The 10654-nt window shown below is 39.5% G+C and overlaps 2 long non-coding RNA genes across 7 annotated transcripts; both read right to left on the minus strand.

Moving 5' to 3' along the window:
• Positions 1 to 275: 275 nt before the first annotated feature.
• Positions 276 to 9253, minus strand: LOC124680390. 2 transcript variants are annotated; one of them, XR_006995519.1, is made up of 4 exons: positions 8773 to 9253; positions 7810 to 7883; positions 7579 to 7694; positions 276 to 724 (listed from the first exon to the last, which is right to left on the minus strand). It is a non-coding gene; the product is annotated as an uncharacterized LOC124680390 (long non-coding RNA). The 2 variants fall into 2 exon arrangements; XR_006995513.1 differs by lacking the exon at positions 8773 to 9253 and having other exon boundaries at positions 7810 to 8104.
• Positions 3320 to 5866, minus strand: LOC124680178. 5 transcript variants are annotated; one of them, XR_006995494.1, is made up of 5 exons: positions 4782 to 5143; positions 4614 to 4695; positions 4421 to 4524; positions 4119 to 4255; positions 3320 to 4029 (listed from the first exon to the last, which is right to left on the minus strand). It is a non-coding gene; the product is annotated as an uncharacterized LOC124680178 (long non-coding RNA). The 5 variants fall into 5 exon arrangements; XR_006995473.1 differs by adding an exon at positions 5517 to 5866 and having other exon boundaries at positions 3321 to 4029; positions 4614 to 4954; XR_006995487.1 differs by adding an exon at positions 5513 to 5866 and having other exon boundaries at positions 3321 to 4029; positions 4614 to 4954.
• Positions 9254 to 10654: the final 1401 nt, after the last annotated feature.

Below are 10654 nucleotides of genomic sequence, written 5' to 3' on the forward strand. Positions count from 1 at the left end.
GTCAAAGGTTGCATAGTCGGACTTCTCCATCGGAATGATGTTTATGACATGTTGAGAGAATGTCACCGGCACTTCTTCCTTCGCCCTTGGTGGGTATGGTGTTGTGAATGGCAATGGAAACTGTTCCTTCGCCCTTGGTGGGTATGGTGTTGTGAATGGCAATGAAAACTGCAAACGGTGAACGCCGCCTTGATCATGAACCTGGATGGAATCTCACCGACATCCATAGCTTAAACCTGGTAAGAAAGGACCGGAGATCATATTAGCTAAAGGGTAAAAGTTTATGATCAGGAGCCCGACTTGGCATATGGTTCCCCATCTTTGGTAAAAGATTTGGCAATCGCTATATTAATTGTGCATAAAAATATAAAACTAACTAAGCTATAAATGAAGAACACACATGACTTACTCATTCCAAAATGAAATATAGAAACAACTGGTATCCTTGGATTCAATTCTTAGATGGTAATTAGAAAAGGAAATGTAAATAAAAATGGTACACTCTGATGTTACAGATAGACATGTAGCAATGTGTTTGTGGCTGTATTTCTAAAACTATTAATTTTTCCTTATGCATTGTGTGTAGCGATGTAACAAATAGAACTCAACTTAGTAAAAAAATGATGGGTCTGGCTCACTTCTAGAAACAGAGGTATGCAAGTCACAACTTTGCCCTGTTCATTTGCCTTTGAAGACATCCTGAGCTTTGCCCTGCTGTAGCAACCTAAAACACCAGAGCAGGACCATCTATCAGATTTTTATTGTACAACCCATATCCCTCTTTTAGAGAGCATGCATCAGACACCATTTCTTGGAACAGTGGAACTGTCTGCCCAATTTCTTGGCCTTGCAAGACCTGCAAGAACCCAACAGATTCACCAAAGCCTACAACTTTGTGTATTAGTAAGGAATATCGAACCATCGGAATGTTCAAATTATGTGGCCCCAGCTGGATGAGGAGAATATGTAACACGATGAGTTCCATAAGTCATCAATTCTTGACCTGGCAAGCACAACTGCTGGCAAGACCCTGGGGAGCTTACCAGCTACCACGGAGTCAGACGACCATTTATAAATACACTTTTCAGTGCTTATTATAATAACTGATTCATTGGTTTCTATTAAGAAATATAAAACTCTATACAACTAAAGTATATAAGTATTGTAAATATTCCAAAATGTACTAAATATCATATAGCTTTCTCCATTTCCCCCAGTCAAATATCATTTTATAGGCACCTTCTTTTATTTGTGAGATAATATGGGATATATTTCTCATCTGACAATGTCGAGGGGTGGCTTGAATTTTGCAAAGTCATACTAATGCTAAACTATTTAATTGGAATTCGATAAAAATAAGTATATTCGGAGTATTCTTCTAACAAATATAAGTTTGATTATTTAAAAATTTAATGAGTTCAGGCAGTGGAAAAAAGCCCAGAAGGTGCACTGTTTAGTACAGCCTCTTGTCTCTAGCTAGTTGTGAAGCTTCCGCACAAATATATAGAGCGTGTAGCAATTGATACTAAAATAAACTCGTTTTCTTTAGTCCACCCAAATATATTGTTTGCTACTGATCTACAAACTCTAGCAACAAACTAATCTGCATAGATAGAGAACACGTTCACACCCATATTATGTGAATGTAGAACCCATAATATTATAACTGGTTATATTGAGTTGGACAACCTTTTTTCATTTTCTATTTCTTTTACTCAAGTTCATTTTTAATCTATAGCCAGCCTATTTGCCCCAAGCTTGTGGTCGACATATCACTTTCCTATGCCCATAAGATATACTGATGTCGGTAAAGGTTGAGAAAAATATTTGTAGAGATATGGAGCAGAGGACAAACCTGATGAAATTCAGAAACTTAAGTAAGTCCAAATGACTAATTACTTGGGTTGTCTACCTCTACATAATTTCTTTGTCAGGCACCTGAAATTTTCCAGTGGCTGGCAAACAAGTAACTTTTTTTAGTTCAAAAGAGTGTAACAAACAGAATGTCAGCTAATGTTTGACCTTACTTTCCATCTTATGCAGCAATGCATACATAGTTCATAAATAAAATAATATGCAACTAAATCTGAAATTAATGAGGCACCATGGTAATGAAAATAAAGATAGTGGATTACTTCATATTCAAGGCTGGTATTGGTTTGAGCTGCATTTTATTATTATGGTCTCGTGAACCAAGGCATAGCCTGGTGGCAGTGAGCTGCTGATAGCTCCCAGCCCGCCCGAGTTCGAGTGTCCGTACTCGCATTCTCGGTGTTGTGCACACAATTACCGCTATCAATACACAACGCTGCTGGGTTTCTTCCGGCCAATCATTTTTTTTATTATTATTATGGTCTCAATGTATATCACATTTACTAATTAGGTCTCGTTTTGGTGCTCTGCAAATAAAGAATGATGGAAGTTGAATGGAATTTTGGCAACTTCCGTTCAAAGCAATGTACAAAATGAGCTCCGTCGTGAAAATCCAATGATTACATTCCTGTAAAATTAGTGAAGTATGGAGCAAATTGGCCGTAGAAAGCAACCACGTCCACTTGAGGCGTTGAAGCTAATTGGCCGTAGCTGTGAACACCGGTCTCAACGTGGTATCAAGACGGAAAGCAATCAAGAGGGAAATAGAAGCTAACATGCAAAGGCTTCCGCGACGTGCGACGAAGACTCTAGCAAAATAAAATAATAATAGATAATCCAGAACCATCTTAAGGACCGGAATAATAAAGATGTGATAGAGCTGTAGGCAAGAACTTATTTGTATGGCAACTGGAAAATAAAAAAAAATACTCAATCAAAGTGATGAAGCAAGCAAATACTAATACTTTTTCGTAAATTCATAAAACATGTAAATACGTGGCTGTCCAGCTGAACATTCGAGCTCCACGCTAGAAATTTCCATCTAGGAAGAGCAGTATCGTTTCCCAACCAAGATTACTGTATGCAACTTTTTATATATTTATAACAGGCAATATATTCTATCATTTATAGAAGTGAGATATTAAATTCTTATATGTAATAAGTTTTCAGAATTGAGAACTGAACATGTAAGATAAATAACAAATCTACGTATGCAACGGAACTTCTTGGACATGCCAAACAATGCATTCTTCAGAGAGCAGATACAGGCCATAATCATTTATTAACTTTGATCAAACCCCGTGAATCGAAGATGTACTGGCCCATGTTTAGGTTTTGCCATACCATATCAAAAATCAAGCATCATATCTGGCCTATTATCCAGCTTGCAGATATATGGAACCTTAAGTCCTTAACCATGTCAAAGTCATTATTATTCTGGCACCTCTTTCAGAGTTTAGGGTCAATTTGAACTGAAAGGACTTCACCACAAAGTGTACCAGCCGCGACAATACAACTATCAATTAGATATATGTACCCTCCTTCATATACTAAATGGATGTAGTACTCGGTTTTCATCAAATTGAATACTTTTATGTAAAATTACAGTTACTGATAAATTATATTCGCTCTTCCCTACTGGAATGCAATGATTAGTTAAGCACATATAATTTTCACCAGCTTCTATTGAGGTCATCTCACACTGAACTATATACTGATAAATTAGAAGACAACTTATCAAACCGTATAAAATATTTTGTATACAATATTATTAGACAGAGCTCATTGCCTATTGTATTTTGCTATCGGGACAGTTGTTTGGGGATTATAATGGGGTTGCTTGGCTAGAAGTTGTTGCTTTGCAAAGGCAATCACTATTATCCATTGACATAACTTGTTCTGATGTTACTGATAGTGGGTTAACACGCAAAGCTTCTGATTTAATTACTGTGACCGAATCTCGGAGCATGGTCTTAATTCACCTTGCTTTGGAAGTAAAGTGCAGGAGATCATCACATGAATTGCATCACAATATCAATCCCCACATAAAATCCTAAATATACATTGCTATTTAAACCATGAGCTACAGGCGAAATACCTTTCACTTGATGAAGGACACAACAATTCGTATCTCCCAAATCACTCCAGCCTTTATATCTGTAGTAGCAAATCAAATGTGAGAAAATGTGATACCATAAACGTCACTGGTCTGCAAACCTTGACTCAGTTGGAATGAGAAATTTTACCTCAGTGCATCTCGGCACATAAATTGGATGTCATTCTTGATAAAACTAAAGCCATGGAGAGCATAATATCCACTTTGCAGCCTACCTTCAGTTTTTGTAACCTGTAAAGTACCTCCTTTTGATTCCTAATTTGCAGTCTGCAAGCAAAAGCGACCGACAAATATAGTCTATAAAATTGCATTGTTTTGATAAACTCATCAAGGAACTTAATGCACAGACATAGGATCCCGTAGTCGATCAGAAGAACATATCACCAAACACAAGAACCAGAAAAATATTAGTTTGGGAAACGATGAACGGACCTGGAGCTTAGTGAAGAGGTCTCGTCAGCTTAGCGGTTAGGCTCTCAGTTCCATCAACCTATGCCAAAGATCGCCATCTTCTTCAGCCACGCCATGAGATTATCCTAAAATGCACCCACATAAATCAATTAACCCTAAGCTAACTTATCTATGACACACAACACGAGATCTTGTAAAGTCAAAGACAATATACCAATGGAATCCTAGTGTAACAAAGACCAATCATTCTCTGAAACAAACAATTGGGTTGCAACGGAATCCTTCCCTACTCATTCCTTCAAAAAGAAAGATGGAGTGGATCTACAGATCAACAAATGGAAGGAGGGAAAAAATTTACCTAGCACTTGTCAGGGAATAGCACCTCTCCCCCTCCTTGGAAACGAAGAATCCTCACCGTCGCAGTGGATTTCCGCTCCAGATTTGAATACCATAGTGAATCCTAGGTGGCACGGCTCTAAGCCATGGTGCTGCAACAGTCAGCGGTGGTAGCTCCCAGTCGTCCACCAAGCCGGTTTTGATGCCGCCATGGGCTGCCTGCCCCCCGAGTCATAGCATAAGGCAATCATTTGAGTAAAGCACTGGCAGTAGCCACTTCAACCAAATAAAATGCAGGTGATGTGAAAAAGAAAACAAAGGGCATCAACATACATAGAGGGTGAAACAAAAAGAGAGATAGATCATAGATGTATACGCCACATAGAAAGAAACAGAACACACACATATATATATATATATATATATTGGTGCTGCATAAGAAAATATGTAAAACAGCAATGAAGAGGCAAAAGAAGAAAAAGAGAGCTATCCAAGTCTATCTATCCAGGCCTCTAGGACATTACTCTGTGGAAGACCATATGCATAAACTATTTGAAGATTTTCGTGCATCTCAAAAGGGTTGGTTGAATCTTAAATCGGTAGTTCTTCTATTCTAGGAACACAAAATTACAACTCAAAATATAGGATTGTATGAATAATTTATGAAGAGGGAAAGGTACTAATACCCTAAAGTGCTTAAGAATGAGGATTTTTATAGCTCTAGAATGCATTGCATCTGCATATATTTAATGGGGATTTTTACTTGAATGTGTTTACCTACTTTTCTACATCTTCTGTGGACCGGACGAACACTAAACCCTTCTTATAATTCTGTATAAAAGTCATCAAGTGAATCGCTAGTAAGAAGAGAAATTCCGTAGGCTGCATAAATTACCAGTATTATGCAGCGATTTGTTCAATACATTCTCAACACAAGAAGCTAAAGAAGTGCATTTTCTGAATAGACATAGTGACATACAAAACTGCAGTAAGCATTTACCTCTCATGGTCAGAGTAGCCATGCTAAACTGAGAACGAAATGTTTCAGCCATAAGGGGAAATGTTTAACACTCTGATTAAGTACACCGGAAAGCACATTGAAATCTAACGCGTATGTTTAGATTTTTTAGAGGCCAACAATAACATTCTAAGAACCAGGACAACACAACACATTATATAATGCCCACACCTAAGATAGAAGAAAAAACATCTAGGAGATAAATAAGACCAGTGACCTGATTTTCTAGAGGGATGTAGTACAAAAAAGGAATGGATGCATGAATTGAATGATTGGTGACCTGATTTTTCATTCCATGGGCATCACAAAATTGAGAAGAATCACCCAGTTTTCACGACCGAACTCGCCCATGGATCAAATAAAGTGAGGGGCAATTGTCACCTCAGAACAACTCAGGATTACCCGATGAACAAGGGTAACTAACCAAACAAATTGGGGGCATGAACAACCAGCAGGAGAGAACCCATGACAGGTCCAGATTTGCTAACAAAATTGAACCGATGCATCCATGGCTCAGATAAATAACCAAGACTAAGATTGACATGTAGTAAGAGAAAATGAATATATAAAAGGTAAAACTAACATCATGATTTAATTATATCTATGATTTGAACAGCAAGCGATGAATCATCACTGTGAATGCTCAGTTTTCCGACACAATAAAGATCCAAAATCCATATTGAATCTCTAATCAATATTTGATTCTCGGCAATATTACCAGTGTATACTCCAACATGACTTCATTATATAAATTGAAAAAGAAAGGAAACACGGATAATTCTGATAAATAGATGGCTCTGTTTAGATAGAGAACCATGATAAGTAATAATACATACACCAACGTGACTTCACTATATAAATTGAGCAGCAGAACATGTACATATAATCATTTATCATATCTTATGGTGTTACATTTGCAGATCACATATTTGACACCATTGGTAAACGCAAGGCAGGCGTATTCATGGATCTGCAGATGCTTTCAATATGTGTAAAGAGGTGTGAATTTTTACCAATATAAAGCAATCAAAGATTAAGATATTGTAGCTGCATAAGGAATGAGGAAAAAAAACAGATCAATTGTTTATGATAGGGAATTATCATTAACAAATTTCTACAACTCTTTCCATAAAAAAAAATCAAGTTAATTACTCCAAAGAAAATTAATTGGTGAACTCAGTGCTTCCTTTCATTGATAAATTTATGTCAGAAAGAGAAAAATATAGAACAACTTTGTACAAAGAAATTAGACAAGTGTGAAAGAAAAAAGATACTCGGATAGCTACTTGATGTACTGCAGCACCTCCCGCACACGGTAAAGGAAGAAACGGCAAGAGCCAAACACGACAACAGCCTGCAAAACAAACGCAATGCAAACTGAAGCCAGCATAAGTAGGAGCAAAAATAGTGCCCAACACCAACGGACCTATTTTTTCAAATAAGAAAACTACCTTGGATGGTCTAGGATGTATTCAGTGGACCACCCCTTATATATCCTTACCCAATAAATCGCCAAAAGAAATCAAATCTCAACAAAAGTATAGTAAGAGGCTGCGGGATAATTAGAGTTCCCAAGTAGCATAACTTTTTCTTTGTACATATATTGTATGGTAGACATCTTATCTGAGTTTTAAAACCAGTCCTAACAAATAGAAGGTTTAGATATTTTCCTTCTTAGATGAGCAATGGAATTGTAGATGACAAGCTACTTAATATTGGAAGAACGCAACCGATGCAAATTTGCAGCAAGTTCTCTATAAAATTCAACCCATTAGCTTCCTGGACAAAACAAATACAAAACCCATTCTTAAGAAACGATATATACCTGTCGCTCAAGAATTTCTTTTTATAGTAGGAACCATTTTCCATAGAAAACTGCAACTATCTAGCATCTGCTTCAAGCAGCCCTTCCACCATGAACAGAAAATCGACTTTTTGAGCCTGTCATGATGAAGGAAAACAGGTTGTAACTTAGATTAGATACAAAAATATTTATATTAAAAGGTAAACTTGGTAATCTGCAGATAGGAATAAGACGGTTTAAGAAGTTTAACACCTCTCCTGCGGGCACATCATTAATCATGTGGAAGCATACGGATGCAATTGATTCCAAAGCAATTCAGAAGCAACCTGTACAGAACTAAAAGAGCATCAAATCAAACAAGGAAAAGTGGGCCTTACCAGGGGAATGAAGAGAAGGGGATAAAAATGGCCTGCGCAAAGGTGATGGATTACTACAAATAAGCGAAAATAGATGGCCATGAATGAGAAAGAACTAAGGGAAGATCAAACAATGAACTTGCTTCAGAAACCATGTAGAATCACATGCAGAGACGCTATATTTGGCCAACCAGAATCCAACCTCCTTGCCCCCCCTGCAGGCGTCCTAATTCTTTGCGGCTAACATCGATTTCTTGGCATTTCCACCTCTTGGCCTACCATCTAGCACCAGGCAGCCTAACCAACAAATAGCAACTGCAAATAACTGAAATAAATCGAGTCAGACTTCATTCTCACGCATAGGCACATATTTTTTAAAAGCATACGCACTTCTAAGTGTCGCATATAAATAAAGGCAGATAATGCAAGTCTGAAAAAGATAAATAAACTCTTATGTAAACATTTGACAAATAGACAGTGAACTTATGCGGCTATGCGTTTGATATAGCTGAAAAGTACCAGATGCATCATAATAAGTTACCCAGAGATAATTTATTGGCATCCTAAAGGACTCATGCTCTTGCTCTTGATCAGCATCCAACCCTGCTCTTGATCAGCAAAAAAGACACTGAAATTATATAGTACTTCTCAAACAGCTGAGAGAGTTGTACATGGGCTTCCAATTAGAGATATATTATTTGATTCTACTCCTATCTGATTAGTGATGTTTTTACCCGAGAGTTGATATGGAATTTTAATGGCAGGTGGGTCAGGCATCTCAGCGGCAAAACGTACAAACGTACAAACAAGGAAGCAGACCACACACATACGTAGAAACAAGGAAGAAGAGGAAATAAACCTGCATCGCGCTGACGAGGTCGATGCGCTTGCCACAGTCAAGCCCTCCTAGCAGGATGACCTGCGTTGCTGGCATTGAGGAGCCCTTCCAGCGGTGTCGGGGCCGGAGAACACGACGGCGACGGCAGCAGCGCGACAGACGAAGATGCCGGTCTCCTTGGTGATATGTGGGGGTCGCTTGGGCTTGGCCAGGGTCGGAGAGATGGAGCTCGACCATCTGTTGAACCCGCCGTAGATGAGACAGGGATAGAGTGAGATGCGCTGGCGGGCGCGCGCGAAGAAGAGGGCGGATAGGAGGAGCTGCGGCGCTCCACCGGCGGCTCCGCTTCCGTGGAGGATCCAGAAGAGAATGAGGTCAAGGGGAGGGAGTGGGAGGCGGCGCTAGGGATTCACACTCCAGCTCTGGCCTTGATGGCGCCTCGAGGTCGCAGCATCGCGAATCAGGAGGAAGAGGCGGGGAGAGGGGAGACGGCTGAAGAAGGTGGCGGCGGCGACGCGAGTGGCGGTGGAGGCGGCCGAGCAGGAGGCTTTGGGGAGGAGACGACGGGGGGAGGTTTGGTGATTTGGGGTAGGGTTGGTTTCTCTCTCTCGCTGCAGAGAGATATTTCTGGACGGGCCCAATCCCCATGCGACACGTGGCCCAACCGGCGAGAGCGACGCATCACCCAGCCACTACACGCCTGGGTGGCAAACGTGGATCGCTGTGAGGCCCCCGTTGGGGGGCATCATATATACCTTCAGACTAGATTTAGATGTGCGCCTTGGCGCACGATCCCGTGAAACTCGTACCAATATCTATTTCGTATATAATGGTGATAAAAATAGTTGTCAATATAATAATCCATTTCTTATAAATTTTCAGTACACCTACAAAGTCTTTTCCCCAAACATATTATGAGAGGTAGTACAAACTACAAAGAACTAAAAATGAGAGCGGAGCGCGGAGCAGAAGTCTCTCACATAACTAAGGAAGTGGTAATAGCATGAAGCAAAAGCACTCCTACACAACGAAGGCTACGGTAGGGTGGCCACCACCCAGAAGAGATGCAGAAGATAACCATTGTATTGAACTCCTGATTCATATGCATAATACCATCAAAAGAGAGGAAGATAACTCTAAGATCCCACGGTACGTAGATAACAGGAAGAAAACAGCTATTGGTGACCTATGCCACCTATTAGGCAACTCTCCTGAAAAACAAATCACGTAACAATCAATGTTAGGTCCAACCAGATGGTAAGCAACACAGACTTGACATCATTTTCACATGAAAGGCTAAAACTCACCTAATGGGGAATCAAGTTATGTTTTTCTTTCCATCTACATCGGTCGCGTCTTCCACAGGGTTTGTCTCATATCTGCATGTATATCTTTTGTCAAGTCATGTTAAATAGATGCAAAAGTGATCAGTGAAGAATTACCCACTTTTTATCACTTAGCACAGGCAGATGTTCAACAGCTATTTCTGGGACAACTGGTGTATCCTTGCCAAATATGTTATCAACCAGCTCAACTGCATGTTCATTGGCTTCACCGTTACGAACTGAAGACACCGTAACATGTAAAACATGACCTGGAGAGAAAGAAAGATAAATACAATTAATCAGAACATCTCAAGAAGAATGAAAATCAATGTGCTAGGAAGCGATGGTAACACCACTTTAAACCTAGAACGGTTTGAATCAATGATCAGCCTGCGTTCTTTTCGATTAGCTGCAGCATGGGCAGGGGAAAGGAGCGGCAACAAAAGTCTTCCTTCTCGAAAACAAACATAACAATGGACGGCATGTTAAGAATAGTAGTCGAAGAAAGCGAAAAATAATATGGAAGGGTACAAAGAGATACTCCTTTATCTAAGCTAAGGAAGCCTACGTTGTTGCAT

The sequence above is a fragment of the Lolium rigidum genome, chromosome 1, assembly GCF_022539505.1.
Source record: "Lolium rigidum isolate FL_2022 chromosome 1, APGP_CSIRO_Lrig_0.1, whole genome shotgun sequence".
Taxonomy (NCBI): domain Eukaryota; kingdom Viridiplantae; phylum Streptophyta; class Magnoliopsida; order Poales; family Poaceae; genus Lolium; species Lolium rigidum.